Consider the following 19818-nt stretch of genomic DNA (forward strand, 5'->3'; position numbering starts at 1 on the left):
GAACATGGTGATTGAGATAGGGTGATGAAAGAAGGTTATCCTGATATAGCTTGAAAGTTTAAGCCTCATAAAACTGGGTAGCTGGTGTTATCTACTAAGAGAGGGGCACTGGGGGAGAACTAGGATGCTGGGGAAGATTATAAATTAGGTTTGGGGCATGTGGAGTTTTAAGTTCCTTTCAGATCTATAGGTGGAACAGTTGAATAGGCAGTTAAACAGGTAGCTTCCAGCACTCAATAAAGATATAGAAGAAAAAAAAATCCCTGAAATATTTTAAGTTGAGAATTACATTAAAAGCAACACAGAAAGTATAATACAACTGAAAAAAATATATAATCAGGGTTATGGTAGATAAGAATATATAAAATATAAGTGCAAAGTTTAAAATTATAATAAGGTTGATAAATATGGAAGACATACTAGGGAGTTTATATGTATGTATAATTGGTCATCCTGAAGAAAAAAAAAAGGTAAATGAAACATTAAAACTAACTAAAGATATATTAGAAGAAAACTTTTTTGAAATAAATACTTGTATTATTGTTTTATCAAAAAATATTCATTAGATGACTAGTTTTTGTCAGGTGCCATTCTAGGCACTGAGAGCAAAGTATTGGAAAAGTTAGAGAAGGTGACTTTTCATGGAGTGAGCATTATATAGCCACTAAAATGCACACCAAGTTCCAGAGGAAACTTATATAAAATGTCAATAAGACAGACTTTGGTAACAGAATTGAGTTACCAAACATCAAGATAAAAAATTTTATGGATGTCCAAACAAAGAATGCAAGTCAGCTAGGGAATAAAAGTAATTTTGGCCTCAGATTTGTCCATTAGTCTTAGTGAGAAGACAGAGGGTCACTGTCTACAAAACTCTGAGGGAAGATATGTCCCAATAATTTTAATACCCAACCAAAATTTCTGTCAAGTATCAAGGCAGTGGACATTCTCAAGTAAGTAAGAAGTCAAGCAATAATATACCCATGAATCTTGGTTGGAAAAAATGTAAAAACTGGACAATGATATCCAGCTGAAAATGATATGAAGCAAATTAAAAAACTCAGGATGGCAGACCCATGCTTGGCATTGAATATATTGAGATATAATTATTTGTATATTGAATATACTGAAACATATTTATACTGAAGTAGATTATAATTATATAATATTAAATAAATGTGGGAATTTTTTCATCAGAACATAATACAAGTGCCATAAACCTTGTAATTAACGAGTAAATATTACAAGGTTCGGAGAGAAGAGATAGGAATTAGTATTTTTATGCTAATTTTTCTCGTATTTCATAGTAAAGGTTCAAGATCATGGCCTAAATTTAATCACGAGGTTTTGTTTTTCTTCCTGAAATAATGATATCTATCTTTTCATACTTTAAGATTTTTTTTAATAACTTCGAAAGAATCTTTTAGGAACCAATATTATATGCTGACAAATGAACAGGTGTCTAAACAATAACTTCTTTAGTTTTACTTTATTCTCTTATATTAAACTCAAGTAGACTTAAGTAATTTAGAAATTAGAAAGTACGATCTCATTTGGACCGCTATTCTTTGGCCTCATTCTCTCAGCCTATCTATGTATCTATCTGTGTGTTTGCATGGGGGTGATTTCTGGAGTGAGGGTCTCCAGATGATAAGAACAAAGGTGACTTCTGGAGTTAGGGAGATAGCGCAAACATGATATGTTTCTTTTTATTATGAATAGTCATATATTGAAGAAACCACTGATGAATGAAAAAAACAAACAGTTCAAAATCAACTTTGGGAATGGGTCTGGTAGTAGGGGTAGATAAGGCAGGAGGATTAACCATGGGAAAGTCTTTTATCCTCTTGGGCCCCTTCAGTTCACAACACATCTTATATTATAGACGGCAAGTTATTTAAGCAATAGTATTTCAGAGAAAACTTTCTAATTCTGATGTATTTATTGGCCATTTCAGAACTGACTTGCTAATTATTTCAATTTCAAATATTGAAACAATTTAAAGATTTTTTTTAGGTATTTTCAAGTATTAAAAATATTTTGAAGTAATGGTTTATTTTTTCAGGGAGTTCTGTAGTTGTTATACTTTGTGATTTTACTTGGTTTAGATCCTGGTCACACCTTTCCTTTCTTTATTTTATTTTTTCCAAAATTTTTTTTAATGTTTATTTTTGAGAGAGAGAGAGAGAGACAGACAGAGTGAGAATGGGGGCAGGGGCGGGTCACGGTGGGCAGAGAGAGACAGAGACACAGAATCTGAACCAGGCTCCGGGCTCTGAATTGTCAGCACATAGAGCCTGACATGGGGCTCAAATTCATAAACCGCGAGATCATGACCTGAGGCGAAGTTGGACGCTTAACCAGCTGAGCCACCCAGACACCCCACACCTTTTCTTTGTATAATTATTTCACATGATACACGCACCCACACACATTCAAATTTTTTCAATTAAAAAAAAAGCTTTTGGCATTTGAAACTGATTTACTAAAATGAGTTGATCTCTCTGACTTGATTTTCCCCACTAAATAACACAAAACAATCACTTCTCCTAAATTCCTGTAAGTTCCTTACAGCACTCAATTTATTTCGTTTCCCAGGTTGTCCTTGACTTCTATACCACCCAGGTACTGCTGGGAGCATTGCAGGTCAGGATTACACCAGCTCTCTGGGCTTTGTAAGTAAACCTGCCTCTACCTAGGAATTAGCAAATAGGATTTTTGAAAACATAAATCTACCTCCTTTTACTGTTTTTCTGTTTTAGAAATGTTTCATGCTGTCAGAGGCTTGAGTTCATATAGGAAGGAGAATAAGAAGGAGGCTGGGTGACTTGGGGACTGGAGGTCACAGTGGGCCAGCCGTGGGGGTGACTTCCACATACAGTGATCCATCTGGTGCTGCGGTTTGTACCTCTGCTCTGTCTTTAATGAGACCACTTGATGTCCAAGAAGCTCGGCTCTTTTCCAGCTTCTGGATCAAATCTCATCTCAGTAGCAATTTAAAGAGAAATTAGAATGGTCTGTTAAGATGTCACAATTCCAGTCTCAAAGGAGTGGGAGTTACAAGAGGGAAGTTGGTCATCTCAGGGGCTAGTTATCCATAAACTTCTGGGTGGTGGAATCTTTCTCTTTTATCACCATGACCCCCATTATTTAACATATTACTTTGCATAGAGGAGGAACCCAGTATTTGATGAGTGAATAAATTATTAATTAAATATATAAAAAGAAGGAAACAAAGAGTCCTAATTGGGTCATACTGGGGAGTGAGTTGCACAATTGCTCTTGAAAACGAAGCCATCACTAGCGTGATGAGTAAATTTAGTGCTAGAAGGTATAGTCTGAGGTATGAAACGAGGGCTCCTCCAATGTCTTCTCACCCACTTACCTTGAAGTCTTGGAAATCCTATTTAATTTTTATTTTATTTTATTTTATATTTTATTTTATTATTAGTTTTTAAAAGTTTATTTATTTTGAGAGAGAGATTGAGCATGAGTGTGAGTAGGGGAGGGACAGAGAGAGAGGAGAGAAAGCATCTCAAGCAGGCTCTGTGCTGATAGCACAGAGCCTGACGTGGGGCTCCATCTAACAAACCATGAGAACATGACCTGAGCAGAAATCAAAAGTTGGATGCTTAACCAACTGAGCCAACCAGGTGCCCCATTGGAACTCCCCTTTTAGAGATTTGTTCATAAAGGGAATGTGGCAGAAGTGGGACTGTCATATTTATTGTGACTGTTTCTGGATAAAAGAACTATGCAAGGTAAAACACAAACAATTCTCCCCACCCCCCCCCAACCCAGCAAAAAGTAATAACAATAAGAACAAAAGAGCAAGTCAAGGAGAATGTCTTACCAAAAAAATAGATGCCATGTTACATTGATGTAATATTTTTCCAGAGTTATTCTATTAAATATTGATTTTCTGTGTTTTTTTTTTAAATCTCTATCAATTTATTAAAGCCTTTTGGCATTATATAAGAATCTTTTGCCTTGAAAAGATTAAAACAGAGACCTTCCAAATCAGTGAGCAAGAACAACTTCCTGCCACCTACAGAAAATCTTGCTGCCAAGGAAAGAAATGACAGACCTATAATATTTATGCCAAAGATAGCATTTCTTGGGCCCTAAATGATATATCTGGAGACCCTATATTTACTGACTTTGTTCTTATTGCTAAACTATCTTTTATTACAAATAAAGTTTGCTTTAGTTCCCTTTTGGATGGAGAGAACCCATTTGCAGAAGCTCTATGCTATCCCTTCTCCTACAGTTATTTCAGTATGAAAGTTTGGAAATTCATTTTTCTGTAAGTTTAGGAGGAATTTATCCAGAGCTTCTCCATGGTTTTCTGGCCATCATATAAAACATCACAGAAACTCATCTGCTTCTGATGTGGTCATCTCTGGTCTTTGCATCCCAGCTGGCATTTTCGTGGACAGGGCAGAAGCATTTTTCATTTAGGTCACAAAACTTCAAACAACATGCACTGTAAAGGAAATATATGTCTTATCGTTTGCTCTTATCAACAAAATGTTTCCCCCTAAATGTGGTATCTGTTCACTGTGTATCGAAATTGTTGACCTAAAATCTTAAGGGAGATCTTAGTTTGTTTTTGGCCTTTGACAACCTATTCTCATTGACATAAGGATCCAGGAGACTGGATTAACAAACTCTTTGTGATAAAGGCTTTCTCCTAACAGAGATCCTCTTGGAAGCAGAGAATAGGGAGAGACTCCCTGAGGCATCTGAGTAGTCATGATGGACAGAGAGGAGACCAGACACCTGGACTCCATGGGGCCATCATTAGAGGGACATGATGTTTGTTAGAAAGGGAATCCCTTAAGTATTCTCAGATCTCCATTATATCTCCCTCTGGTGAGCTATTTCTGACAATAGAGTCTGTGTCCTTGGAATACATTCTCTTTGCTGATTGAACTACTGTACTTTTTGCTACCTTAGAGTCATAGATGATTTTGGATTAAGAAAAAAATTCTTTTAGAACTCAGTGACCTACAGCAGGTCATTCTTAAACCAGAAATGCTGACTCAATTTAGATTTAAGAAAATCTTTTTTTCAAATTTAGACTTAAAAAAAAAATCTTTTTTCTTGAAAGATGTTATAGAACTAAAGAGAAAGGAGAATAAATGAATGTTGTTTGGTTTCTGTTCATAGACACAAGCTCCGGACGTTTAATTTTTTTGCTTTATATCTGTATAAATATATATGTTTAAATAAGTGAATCCAACTATTCCCTGTGATATTCAGCTTGCTATAGAAATCCTTTTCTTCACTGAAAAAGTAAAGATCATTTCTCACAGAAATTTTGTTATTAATTTACGTTGAGGTAATAACTCTTTAAAAACATGGACTGAGTCAAAAGAGATAAATTTGACATTTTAGAATGGTAAGATCTTGATTTAACTGCAGATGGGAACTTTGGTTACTGAGGGACATCGTTTTCTCTTTTAATTAATTCCTTTTCCTGACATTTCTCCCATCATGAGGCAAATTTGTTTGTGGCGCTTAACCTTTAAGTATGATATCAGTTTTCACTGGAGTCATGCAGCGACCAACAGTAAGTACATGTAAGGCAAGAAAAGTATTTTTTTTTTTTAAGGCAAAAACTCCTCAAACTAAGTTTACAGTCAGGAAATTTTCTTCTTCACTTAGAACTCATGACCTCAGCTGCCTCTTTATCTTTGCCTTCTTGGTCCTTCTCCCCAAACTCCAGAGCCCAGGGACTTTGTGTCCTACAAATAGTTTTCAGATTCACTCTCTCCTCCTTACCCATCAAATTCATTCCCTGAACAAACAAACAAACAAAACAAACTTTTTTTTAAACTCATGCTCTTCCCTCTGCTGTTTCCTTTTTAGCTTTACTTGTCAAATTTTACTTATCCTTTAAGCTTACTTTGACTCTCCCAATCCTTGCTTCCCCTTTCCTTGTTATTTTTCCCTCTCCTGGCCTAGAATGATAAATTCCTTCTTTGTTCTCATATACTTAGTTCACATGTGTAGTATTTACTCCACGTTATTATCATTTGTAATTTGTCTGTTTCTACTCCTCCTTTCCTTGAGGGCACACCGGTTTTATTGACTTTTCAGCCCTGAGGGTGGTGGGGGGCGGGGTGTTGGGGTGAGGGAAGAAGTTCTAGCATCTGGCTTGAGATCCATTTATTCCCTTTACCTGGGCGTGAGGGTGGGGTAAGATACGCCTTCAGGGGAAAGAAGAGAAGGCAGTTATCTTGGTCTAGTCTCCATGTTAACTTGACCTCCAGGTAAATAGGATAATAATACTTTCTGGGAGGAAGAGACATTATTTCAGAATGCCTGCAGTACAGTGTTCCTGGCCAAGGCTTACTTATATTAGATAGAACCCAGGAAATGTGAGGGTTGGCTCCCTGGAGAATGGCACATGGGCTATGTAATAATCCATGGCAGGGGTTGATGAACTTTTTCTTAAAGGGTCGGATGCTAAATACTTTAGTCATGTGGGTCACATGGTCTTTGTTACAACTACTAAGTTTTGCTCGGCAGTGGGAAAGCAGCCATAGGCAATGTGGCGCATGTAGGACTGGCAGTGTCTTAGTGAAGCTCTATTTATAAAACAGATGGCCAACTTGCGGGTTGTAGTTTGCCAACCTTTGATCTAGGGTATGAAACAGAGAAGCTTCCAAACTTATATGCTCCCTGCGGTGGGGGGTAAATCAGCAAGCCTCACTTAGAGAACTCAACCATTGTTTCTCAGCAGAGGTCCACCTGGAGGAAGGAGGAAGGGCCTAGGTACGAACCATTCTTAAAGTCACAGACCTTGACTCCCCTTGACTATCTGTATCCTTGAAATCATTAGCAAAACTTGATTCAAAGTGAAATCTCTGATTTGTATGAACCAGACTTGACCATACGATCCTGAATGCTAGCACAAGACACCATGGGGCCTGATAGGTCACATTAGCACGAACAGATAAAACAGTGAATATTTGTCGAGCATAATTACTCTGCACCACCCCCTAAGTGTCTCAGTGAGCCACATGTATTGAGACATGAACTTGACTGGTCTGTTTTGGGAATCAGGTGACCCATCCCAGTCAACCTCAGACTGTCTCAAGCAGGTAATCCCTGACCTTTTATCATTGTTGATCTCCCTTATTTTTCTACAGCTATTTTGGTACATATATTATACAGTTGTTAAAGAGTGTTCCAAATAAAACAAAGTCGTGTTTTTGACTGTTTGCTGTTTAATAAGAGTGGCTTCTAAATAGCTTTCTCTGTCTGTAATACTCGAGTATGGGGATTAGTATCCTGTTTTGGTTTGGAGAGACTTAGTGAGGCCTGACCTTTGACGTGTGATTTCCGTTGAGCATATAGCTCGAGAGATCCTTCCATCTTCTCTATTTCCTATATAATTCCAAATTAAGTGAGGTGTGAAAAGAAAACAGAAGAAAATCCTAACTGAAGTTACGGCCCTGCCTTCTGGCGCATCCCTCTCTTATCTTGGGTGAGAGAAGTAGGCAGTGTTGGCACTAAATCTTGTTATGTCCCTAACTAGCTGTGTTACTCCAACCAACATACATAACTTCTCTGAACCTATTTCTCTTTTGTAAAAATGGGAAGTACACCTTTATTGTGTGGATTTAAAGGGAAAGCTCATTTGCAGGTTGGGTGATTATTCTTGTTCTTTGTTGGCCTGTAGCCAGAAGTTATATGCACATGCACATATGTCATTCAGAATTACAATCAACTGTTGCGAAAGCTCCCCTAAAGATGTTCCTGAAAGTAAAGAGCAAAATTTCTCTTTCTAGTGTGGTTTAGAAGCAATTCTACTTGAAGGCAGAAGGATGAACTGGAACAATGTCTTATTATCCTTTATAGTCCTATTAACCTGTCTATTTCATCTGCTTCCCTTTGGCACAAATAGTATCTCCCTCAACATGTTGACTTTAGGGAGAAAAGCCCACTATGCTAGTGCCGAATGCTAGTTAAGTGCTGATTAAGTGAGTTCTGAATGTATGTATGGCTTGACTAAAATTATTTATTCAGTCAGGGAAGAAACTAATTCACACAGCAGTGCCCTAATTGGCATCAGAGAGGCATTTCCGTAATGCCCTTAGGAAAAGCAGGAAGTTGATTAAACAGAAAAAATGCACATGGAAATAGGAGTACAAAGTATGCATAGAAGAATAAAAATGCAGTTGTTAAATAATCGCCCTCATGATATTTTTTTTTTTTTTTTTTCCCTGAGAAGCTACCTTTGATTTAATGCAGGAGAGAGCACCTGGGAAAATTTCAAATTGGAGTCCCTCCCACTCGTGCCCTGCTTACACTAAGCATCCATGGCCCAGAATTCAAATACTAAATCTAAGAGAGGCAGGTAAAAAGAACAGTGGAAAACAGATGGCAGCAGTTACAACTAGCAAATTCCCAGTTGGTGGCTCTCACATTTAGAATCGGGCATCTGTTCTTCTTCCCCACTGAAAAGTGGTTTTAACTCAGAGGTGTTAAAAATATCTAAGTTGCTGTTTTATTCATTTCTGCTATTTACTGACTTTAATGACTTACAGTATATCCAATGAAAAGTACAATGTTTACCCAAGTGGCAAGAGACTCAAAACAGAAATATGGAATGCTGTTAAAAAACCTTGTGGTCTACCAAACAGCCTGTATGATTTTATAGGTATACCTTGCTTTATGAAATAGACGGGCGTCTTAATATTTGTTTGTGTAGATGGAAATACACTCTGAAGTACACCTGCAGTTCTTGATATTGGAAGAATCCTGGGAGAGTCACAACCTCTCTGGACCTCCCTTTCCTTCTTCGCAAAATAGTAATAATGATGCCTACATTATTCGGTTGTACAGGTCTGTTGTGAACATTAGAGATCGTGGCAGTAAGTTATGTTCAAAGCCCCTCAGATCTTGTAGGTGCTTAATAAATAATGCATTCGATTATTTGTGAAAGTTCCCATTTTGAGACAAATATCCATTCATAAACAATCGAAAATGTTGGCTGTGCCTATATTCTTGAGTAAGAAAACCTCAAAAATGAGAGAAAAGAGGCAGCCTTCGTAATTATGAATAAGATATCAGCAGCCTGTTGTTTTTATGTTATTGTAAAAATGCATTTCCCGTAACCATTTATACTGGTTCCAGGAAGAGAGCCCTATTGAATTGAATGTCATTTAACCCAGGGCCTGATACAAAGTAGGTGATCAATAGATAGTTACTGACCACGGGTTATTTCATATTTCATTCTTTCCTTTTTTTTGCTTTAAAAATAATATTTAATCATTGTAGACAATTTGGAAACATAACAGCATGAAGAAGAAATAAAAAAAATAGTTTATAATTTCAAAACCCACTGACATAATTTTAAAGACTAATGTGAATCTTATATCACCACATGGAGAAAGCGCTACTAATAAGATTAATGTATTAATATTTTTTTCCTTCTCATAAAACTTACACTTGAATAATGGGTCTATATACAAACAGTGGTTTGTAATCACAGATTCTATTCTCACACTCTGAATATTCTTTCTCAGTCAGGCAGTATTAACATTAATAATCACTAACATTTATTGAGAATTGTTATTTACCAAGTACTATATTAATGCTATATATAATAATATTAAGGGGGTGTATATATATATATATATATATATATATGTGTGTGTGTGTGTGTATATATACACATATATATATGTGTATATATATACATATATATATCCATTTATTTATTTATTTATTTATTTATTTATTTATTAAATTTTTTTTCAACATTTATTTATTTTTGGGACAGAGAGAGACAGAGCATGAACGGGGGAGGGGCAGAGAGAGAGGGAGACACAGAATCGGAAACAGGCTCCAGGCTCCGAGCCATCAGCCCAGAGCCTGACGCGGGGCTCGAACTCACAGACCGCGAGATCGTGACCTGGCTGAAGTCAGACGCTTAACCGACTGCGCCACCCAGGCGCCCCTATATATATCCATTTAAACCTCACAACAATCCTATATGTGGGACTATTATTTACAAATGAGGAAATCAGAGCATTTGATATTAGGAATATGCCCAAGAGCTCATGTTGGGTGATAGAGGTAGGATTAAATTAATAATTAAGGGGGTAGGAGGGATAGGCAAAAGTAAAGAGGATTAAGAGGTATGGTGACAGATGGGGACTACACTTATCTTGGTGAGCATTTTGCAATGTACATGATAACTGTTGAGTCACTATGTTGTGTGTCTGAAACTAATATAATATTATATATCAACTATACTTCGATTAAAAATAAGTGGAGGAGGGTGCCAGGGTGGCTCAGTCGGTTAAGCGTCTGACTTCGGCTCAGGTCAGGATCTCGGGGTCTGTGAGTTTGAGCCCTGCGTCAAGCTCTGTGCTGACAGCTCAGAGCCCAGAGCCTGCTTCGGGGCTTCTCTCTCTGCCCCTCCCCTACTCATGCTCACTCTCTCTCTCTCTCTCTCTCTCTCAAAAATGAATAAACGTTAAAAAAAAATTTTTTTTTTTTTTAAATACGTAGAGGGGCACCTGGGTGGCTCAATCGGTTAAACATTCGACTTGGGCTCAGGTCATGATCTCACGGTTTGTGAGTTTGAACCCCACATCGGGCGCTATGTGTTGGGCTCTGTGCTGACAGCTCGGAGCCCAGAGCCTGCTTCGACTCTGTGTCTCCCTCTGTTTCTCTGCCCCTCCCCCACTCATGCTCTGTCTGTCTGTCTCTGTCTCTCAAAAATAAATAACGAATTTTTAAATCTTTATTTATTTTTAGGAGAGAGAGACAGTGTGTGAGCAGGGGAGGAGCAGAGAGAGGGAGACACAGAATCGGAAGTGGGCTCCAGGCCCTGAGCTGTCAGCACAGAGCCTGACGTGGGCTCTAACTCGAACCGTAAGATCACGACCTGAGCCGAAGTCGGACACTCAACCCACTGAGCCACCCAGGCGCCCCACATTAAAAAAAAAAAAACTTTTTTAAAAAGAAAAAGAAAAGGGGGCACTGGGTGGCCCAGTTGGTTAAGTGTCTGATGCTTGATTTCTGCTCAGGTCATTATCTCATGGTTTGTGCTGTGGGGTGGAGCCCCATGTTGGGCTTGGGATTCTCTCTCTCTCTGTCTCTCTCTCTCTCTGTCTCTCTCTCTGCCTCTTCCCTGCTCTCTGTCCCTCAAAATAAATAAATAGAGGTTAAAAAAACATAAAAAGGAAAGAGCGTTGGACTTGGAGTTAGACTAGATTTGAATGCTAACTAAACTATTAAATAGCTATGTGATCCTGAGTAATAAACCTTCTCTCCTTCTCTGAGTCTTCATTCCATCTATAAACAAAATTTTAGAAATTAGGGTATTTCATTCTGTAATGTGTACTGAACTATTCTGCTTCTCTTTAGTGTAGAGGTAGGAGCCCAGATTTTGAAATCAGATATGTGTGTGGGGGTGTACCTTTATTTCTCCATTTCTCACATGCCCTTTCATGTGGAAGGGCTTTCACTCGGGTCACCTTCTGTCCCTTCATTCTCCTCTTCTCACGTTAAGATTGGCATCCCACTTGCAAGAGAGTTCCGGCTTGCTGTCATTGCTTAGTTCTTTCCTCTTTTCTCTTTCTGTGTTCTATGTGTGTGGAGAGAATGTGCATTCTCAGCAGCTCCTTGGCAGTGCAGGCTCTATTTTTGTGGGTATGCCCAACATTTTTTTTTTTATTAATGGGGAGGGTAAATTCAAGCCAGGGATTCATAAGTCAGCCCATTTTTTTTTTTTTTAATTTATTTTGAGAAGGAGCGGGGCAGAGAGAGAGGGAGAGAGAGAGAGGGAGAGAGAACTCCAAGCAAGCTCTGCACTGCCAGCACAGACCCTCATCCAGGGCTCGAAGTCACAAACTGCAAGATCGTGACCCGAACTGAAACCAAGAACCATTTGCTTAACTGGGTAGTAAGTTAGCCTATTTATTGTATTTGAGTTACCTCCTCGCGTTTAGTTCTTTGTCAGTAATCCATTTGTCTGACTCCGATGTCTATCTCTCAGTTTGTTAGTTGAGTTGAGTTAGTATGTACAGAAGCACTGGAGGGAAAAAAGGAGGAAAAATTAAGATGCAGAAGTTTGGATGAGGTCGGTGGACTGAAGTTAGAGGGTAGAAGTGACCTTGGGTACATAAAGTGCTTGTCCTCCCATTTGTTCCCTGACCAGCCTTCATGGACCCAGGCCTGAACTTTGCTTGTGTTATTTCTTCTCATTTTCACAAAACCCTATACTACAGGCTTTGTTTTCATTGTCTTCTGATGTGGATACTGAGACTTGGGAAAGTTAAGTACCGTGTCCAGGGTCCCATAGCTGGAAAGAAGAAAGACTGGTAGACCAAACCAAATGTGGGCTCGTGAGCATGGAATCAGATACTCATGACTCCTGGGAGTGTGGGCCAGTGTCAAGGAGATCACTAACGGACAGTAGAAGGATGCCCTGAACTCATGATTAGAGCCCTGACACAGGTCGCAGGAGTAATGAATGGTTTGCAAGGCGGCATGAAGGTGCTCTGGTTTTTACAGAGGAATGGTTTTCTATCCACCTGTCATTTCCCCTTGTCTAATTAAAGCTCAGATTTAAAACTCCTGGTGTCTTAATATAGAATCACATGGCTTGTGATCAAGTCATCACGCTTAAGAGCTCCACCAGAATGTTTGATTTTTCCACGACAAATCCTACTTCCTCCAATAAGATGCTAAGGGTCGTCTCTTCCTGCTCTCTCTGCGTTCTCGGTCTCCATGTGTCCCCTCTGTGTGTCCCCTTTCCATCCTCTGCCTTGGAAGCAATGTGGGTTACTGCCTGAGGAAGAGTAATGAGTAGAAAGAATCACATGTACTTGAAGGGAAATTTTGGTAACGCATCTACTTTGAGAGCCATAGAGAAGTTGCTTAAAAAGTGGGGGATTTGGAAACCAAACGAAACCCCAAACTGTCCCCAGATCAGAGGACAGTCTGCAGAATTAATTGTCTTGTGTCTGTGGTTGTCTTTCTTAAGGAAAAGGCCATTTTTCAAGGGGCAAATTTGAGTTTAGCCATCATTTGAAAGAGTCACAAGTTCTTTCACAGAGCTAATACAAAATGAAGACCACACTTGGGCCAGTGCACTGTACTAGGTATCTTGACCCGCATTATCTCCTTTCATCCTCAACAATAATCCTGAGAAGTGGAAATTACTACCTTTGCTTTCACAAAAAGGAAAGTGGGACTCAAAACGATTAAATACTTTGCCCAGGGTGACCCCTTTAATAAGTGCAGGAGCTAGTATTCATGCCCTAGTCTGTCTGTTTGCAAAGCCCCTGCTCTTTTTGATCTTTCTTGCATGAACTAGTTTATTAAATATGAATGGGGGGAAACTTCACTAGAAGGCTTTTTCCTCAGAGCAACCTCAGGAATCCCTTCTCTACCTGTAAGTGGATACATTAGTATGGTCTCCATGTCCACCTATAAATTTTCTAGAGGGTGATCAATTCTGAAACTGGCAAGGACAAACTTGGGCAAATAGCTGCTCTTACAGAAAGTCTGGAATCGGAAAGAGAATGGCTGTACCCTGTGCCATGAATTTTTCAGGAGAAATGTTGCAAGGGATGGAAGTCATGATATAGATGCTTTTTTTTTTTTTTTTTTTTGAAGAGCTCCATATGAGAAAATCTTCCACAAGGGACATCCCTTTTACCAACTTGGCAAAGACTAAAAATGCAGAGTTTCCAGGATCAAAGCATATTCGCAATGTGAAGAACTATCCCCTGACAATCAGACTGGAAGAGGGAGGTTTCCTTTAATCTTTTTTCCTTTGTTTTATTATTTTTTTTTTCTGAGGCGAAAATTCCTTTTTCATTTTCTTTTGCTGACTAACTCGTCCCTTTAATCATTTTCATCTCGAGACTCTTAGCCATTTCCCCCCTTTACATTAAGAATGAATATAAACACAAATCATTTTTGAGTTTCTGTTGCAGGGAGTTGCTTTCCTCCTGAACCCTTCAAAGATATGCGGGTGAGAGCAGGACCCGAATCTAGCAGAATTGGAAGTTTTCCGTCTCCTCTTTCCTCTCAGTGCATTCTAGAATCGTGGAGAAAAATGTATCCTGTGGCCACAGGAAAACAATCTGAATCAATCAAAGATCATTTATAATCTTTATGAACGAAAGAGAAGAAATAGACTTTTAAGAGATTTTTGGAATCTAGGGAAGCTGTTTAAAGGGAGCCAGAGGTGGTTATTTATAAGTGAAACTTAAGGTTTTTGGTAAGGAGCTTCTGTGCTAAAGATTTCAAAGCTTCATTTGATGTGCCTTAATGTCTAGGACAAATGTCAAAATAAGGGATGCAGGATCATTGCACAGCTTCCCTTGTCTGGGGGCCCAAAGTGGGTGGATACAATGGATATCAGTGTTCACTTCTGAGCTGTTCTTTTCAAAAAGCTTCAAGTTATGAAGAATAAAATCATCGTTACTATCTCTTTATACTATGGGCCTGGGATATGAAAAAATTGATTACCTGATCTTTAGTTCCTTACTCTATCCTATCTATCTCTAATTTTGTTGCTTGGGGATTACTGGACTATCAACACTCTTCCTGAATAATCAATCTGGTTAATTTAGCTTATAAACCACTTTCCCCCTTGTGTCTGGTGTAACATATTGTTTAGTAATGTGCCCAGTAAAGCATAAAAAGTAACTCTCCCAGAAATGGAAAAGGAAACAGCACTCAGGTTTTGAACTTAGGCATCTTGAATTTTACCCGTCTGCTGGGCTGTGTGGTAACTGACTTTTTATTTATTTTGTTTTTAGACATATGACTAAACTTACCTCATTCTGCTCAGCAGCTGAACAAAATGCACGGTGCTATATTCTGAAGCGCCTACTCATTCTTTATTGCTTTTATGACAAAGCTGTCCCTCCACATGTCTGCTCTGCCCTCTGACCCAAGGCGTTTGCTTCAAGTAAACAGGCCAGATGGTGGAGAAAAGCGATGGGTCAAAGAACAACCCTCGAGGGTCAGGAGTCACCAAATCCTTCTTCACGAAGCAAACTTAAAAGCAACAATTTCACCAAATGCAGTGGAGTACTTTCACAGTGGAAATGGAGGTGGGGAGGGCATACCTTAATTATATATTTTGCTTTCAGGGCCTAATGATTTTAGGTGTAGTGTCTATTGGCTAATTTGAATATAAGCGATTTATGAGAAATAAGACAAGTTGGACAGATGGATCAATCTTATACTCAGCAAAGAGTGGCAAAGCTTGGGTGTGAATGAGCATTCCCAGCTCTGGCCAGAAAATTACGGAGATATTTTAGACTCTTACATTTTTTAGGGGCTATTGTTGAAAGTTGACGCTAAGGAGATGTCATTGTCTAAAATACGCTAGATCCCCACACCCCCCAAAAGGTCTCTAGTAACTCTGCAGGAAACATTCAAAGGTGACACTCCTTTCCTTTCCTTTGGTGTGGCGATGTGTGAGTCCAGGTGTATGAGCATTTGTGGAGGTGCTGTAAGTACCATAAACACAGAGATATAGTGGGTCTTTTTATACTGCTGTTTTCAAAAGTAATTTAACAAAACGTTTATTAGCCATTTTATAAGACTGTGTATTTTATAAAGAACATTAGAGTAGTAGTTTTTCCTTATAAATAAGCTGGCAATGGATAGGCCTGCTTAGCTCTTGTGCAGATAATGATAGTGTAATGTACCAGTAAAATGTATTAGATTTATACGTGGAATTCTAAAATTAAAAAAAAAATTTAAACGGTGAGCACCGTTAATTTTTCAGTTAAGGGTCCTGAAATACACCTGTGGGTTTAGAATTCTTTCTGGGCTAAGTATTATCTAATGTAGGGCGTTCAGGATGAAGTGTATCTCTCACTTGCCACGACATAGTTACTTATTTATTTTTGCGTGTGTGGTAAAATGAATTCTTTAGCTTGGATACAGTATAAAATAGAGAGTTTAATTGGTATTTTAAATGTAAAGATTATTTCTAAGGCTAAATTTTTGTTCTTAAGTTACCAAGCTTCTATAATATATCAATATAACTGATATTTAGTGTTTACAAATTACCAATCGCTGAATTTATTGCTTTGTGTGTGTTTTCTCATCAAATCTTCAAAACAACCCTCATCGAATCTTCAAAACAACTGTACAAAGTAGGTACAATTCTTAGTGCCATATTGTAAGTGAGAAAACAGGTTTGGAGAGACTAAATAACTTTCTTAAGACTATACGCCTGGTAGGTGGCAGACATAGACTGGAATCCCAATACACGAGTTTAAGTTACTTCTCTTGGCATTGTCATTATCCCTACTATATTAGAAGAAACATTGGAATTCAGACATGTTGCATCTACCCAAAGTCCCAATGCTATCAAGAGGCAGAGGGGACATGCATACTCAGGGTTTTCTTACTCTTAACACCGCACTAGATATGGTGGAAGCTCTCTCAACAGAACACTGCCTCTTCAGTACCCAGGACAGTGGGCTACTTTCTTAGTATGCTTGCGTATTTCTTCTGTCCATAGTTTAGTCGTGTGTTTATAGGAGTATAGTTTCTGAACCTGTTTATACCGGTTGAACATGTTACCCTAGTTATATAATTATTTTAATGACCACAGAAGCCAATGAAATCTGGAAATAGAATTGTGATTTCCATGAAAACTAAAGTGGATGGAAAGACTGACTTAATAAAGGCAAATTGAAAAAAAATTATATAGATTAGGTATGAGTGATGCTACTGTAAAGAATTGAGGGAAAATAATACAGTTCTAGGAAAGCTCTTTAAATTTTCATTCCACTTAAAAATTTTTTTTAAGATCCCAAAGGAAAGACAGAACGACCTTGGTTCTAAATCAAAAGACTGGCCAATGATGGGGTGCCTGGGTGGCTCAGTTAGTTGAGTGTCCAACTTCAGTTCAGGTCATGATCTCGTGGTTCGTCAGTTTGAGCCCTGCGTCAGGCTCTGTGCTGACAGCTTGGAGCCTGGAGCTTGCTTCAAATTCTGTGTTGCCCTCTCTCTCTGCCTCTTTCCCGCTTGTGCTCTGTCTCTCAAAGGTAAATAAACATTAAAAAAATTAAAAAAGAGACTGGCCAATGAATTGATAGTTATACATGTTTAGATTAGAATAAGATACTTAACTATGTCCTTAATTTTATGATCACATAATGATAGAGGATAGGAGCATTTCTTCTCTATTATTACTTTGTTTACAGCTGAGAAGACTGAAATGCAGGCTGACTAACTCTCTTACCTAGATCCTACAATCTAGTACAATGGCAGAGCTAAGACAAAGTGGCAAAGTCAGAGTAGGATGTAACTCTGTCGTTCTCCATGGCCTATACTTTGTCCCTTACTGCCTTGCCAAGGATGATAAATTTGAGGGTGAGAATCATATGCCGGGAAGCTCTATGGGAAGTATTTGGACCCAGGCAGTCCTTGAAAGGTCTGCCACCACATTCCCTACTCTCAAAAAGAAATTCCCTTTTCTCTGACATGAGCCTATTTGGTTTTCAAAAACTCTGGGGAGAGATATTTCATCACATCATGTTATGATTATCATTGTTATAAGAATTTTATTTTCCTTAGAGACTCTACCAATAGAAACTACTTCTAAAATGTAAGGCTTTTAAGCAATAGGAAAGAACAGAAATGACTTATAATGACAAGACAACGTTGCTGAAGATGTAAGTCCCAGAACTTCTCTACTGCATACTGTCTTCCCCAACTACTTACTTGACACTTGCTGAATTATTCATAAATGAAAAAAGACAGTGTACATTAGACTTGGTGATTAAAATCATTTAAAAATAATTCATTTAGCTAGTTTCTATCTGTTGAATTAATAGGAATGCCAGCTTTGGGGGAGGATTTCCTAGAGAGTGAGAGAGTGATCTGTGATCCTATTTTCTTCAGAATTAAAGCCGGGTTATGATCAATAGGGGAGTAATTGCTATATCTATCCCCTCTTCTCAGGATCTGTCAATGTAATGACCGGATCCCTTGTGTTAGTTACCATGGCTAGATAACAAATCACCCCACAACTTAGTGGCTTTTAATAATACTTATTTACTATCTCTTATGGTGTCTGTGGGTTAAAAATTTGCCTGTGGCTTGCTTGGAGGAGTCTAGCTCAGGGACTTCCATGAGGTTGCAGTCAGATGTTGGCTGGGACTGCAGTTATTTAAAGTGTTGACTGAGGCTGGAGGATCCACTTTCAAGGTAGCTTCCTGACATGATTGGCCAGTTGGTGCTGGTTGTTGGCGAGAGGTCTTTGTTCCTCTCTCCACGAGGCTGCTTGGGTATCCTCATGGCATGGTGGCTGGCTTCTGAGAGAGAAGTCCAAGAAACCAGGCTAGCAGCTATCGTACTTGACCTGGCTTCAGAAGTTACACCTTGTCATTTCTACCATATTCTGTTGGAGTCACACATGGCCAAAAGGAACAAAGATCATAAGGGACCATTTTAGAAGCTGGTTACTCCACCCTCCTGCTTTATACACTTGGAATTGTGGCCATAATCAAAATCTGCTGCAATGTAATGAAAACTGTCTCTCTTCTCTCTCAGAATTTAAGTTTCTCTGCTGCCTTCTTCCTGTCATTCATTTTCTTTTTCTTTAGTACACAGGTTTTAAGAATTTTTATTTTTATTTTTTACCATTTCTATCCCCCTCACCCTGGTGTGTACATTTGGTTGCTGCATTATTTATTTGTTGCCGCAGAACAAACCACACCAAACCTTAGTGGTTTAAAGCAACAACTATTTATTTGCTTATAATCATGTGGATCAGCAGTCTGGGCCAGGCTAAGTTGGGTGGTACGGGGGTCATTTGTCATGCCTGCAACCCAAGTCATCTGACAGTTTGAACGGAGCTGGATGGTCTAAGGTGACCTTACTCATGGGTCTGGTATCTGGCAGGTTATCAAACCCTCGATTCTTCTCTGTGTTGCTCCTCCAGTAAACTAGCTTGGATTCATTCATATGGAGCTTTCGGAGATGCAACAACATCTAGGAGAGTTCTTAAGCGCTTTTCAGTTCTCCTCTTATATTGTGTTTTCAAATATTCCGTTGGCTAAATGATGTCACATGAGCAAACCCAGATTTATGTAATTGAGAAATTGATGTCACTTCCTGATGGGAGGATTGGCATAGTCCCATTGCAAAGGGAAGTGATACAGGATGGGAAGAATAATTATTATGACCATCTGTGCGGTCTGCCGAAGTGGCTTTCCACTCTCCTTTGGGATAGACTCTCCTTATCTATATTACCCTCTAAGCTATACACTCCCTGAGGCAAGGACTTTGGCTGGGTTATATTTTTCTATATCCCTAGCATCTCTTCCACTGTTGCATAAATATTTATTGAATTGGATTGAATATAAAAACGCTTCCTAAAAAAAAAAAAAAAAAGATTGTGGAAAGGGCAAGTGGAGAATGAAATTCAGACTCATGCTCTATTGACAATTTTGACTGGATTAGTTATTTAAACACTTGCTCAACCCAGGCAAACAAAACCATGAGATTTTAAAAAACTCAGTTATTAGTTGTTTGTCTGAGCTGACTAGCTGTTTTGTCAAAAAGGTGGGATAAATTGTGGGTGTGTAGGCAAAATAAAAGTACCATGTGCCAAGCAATGTCAGTTGATAATACTTTCTAATTGCTAGCTCACATTAAACAACTTTTCAAAGTTTATTATTGAAATGCTCTAAGAATATATCAGGTGGTTAAGAACGTTGTTTGCATTGAATTAGTTCTTAAAGTAACAAGGTTTATTCGTGGCAACAACACCTCTACTTTTAGTATTCAATTTAGGATTAT

General features: G+C 38.6%; 1 long non-coding RNA gene across 1 annotated transcript in view; it reads left to right on the forward strand.

Annotated features, from left to right (window-relative positions):
- The first annotated feature begins 2386 nt into the window (after positions 1-2386).
- The window catches only part of LOC111557498, an 88820-nt gene continuing 71388 nt past the window's right edge, over positions 2387-19818 (forward strand). Inside the window, exon 1 of the long non-coding RNA XR_002737542.2 lies at positions 2387-2675. This is a non-coding gene — a long non-coding RNA (uncharacterized LOC111557498). The remainder of the gene's footprint in view (positions 2676-19818) is intronic.

This window comes from Felis catus, chromosome D4 (genome assembly GCF_018350175.1).
Source record: "Felis catus isolate Fca126 chromosome D4, F.catus_Fca126_mat1.0, whole genome shotgun sequence".
Classification (NCBI taxonomy): Eukaryota; Metazoa; Chordata; class Mammalia; order Carnivora; family Felidae; genus Felis; species Felis catus.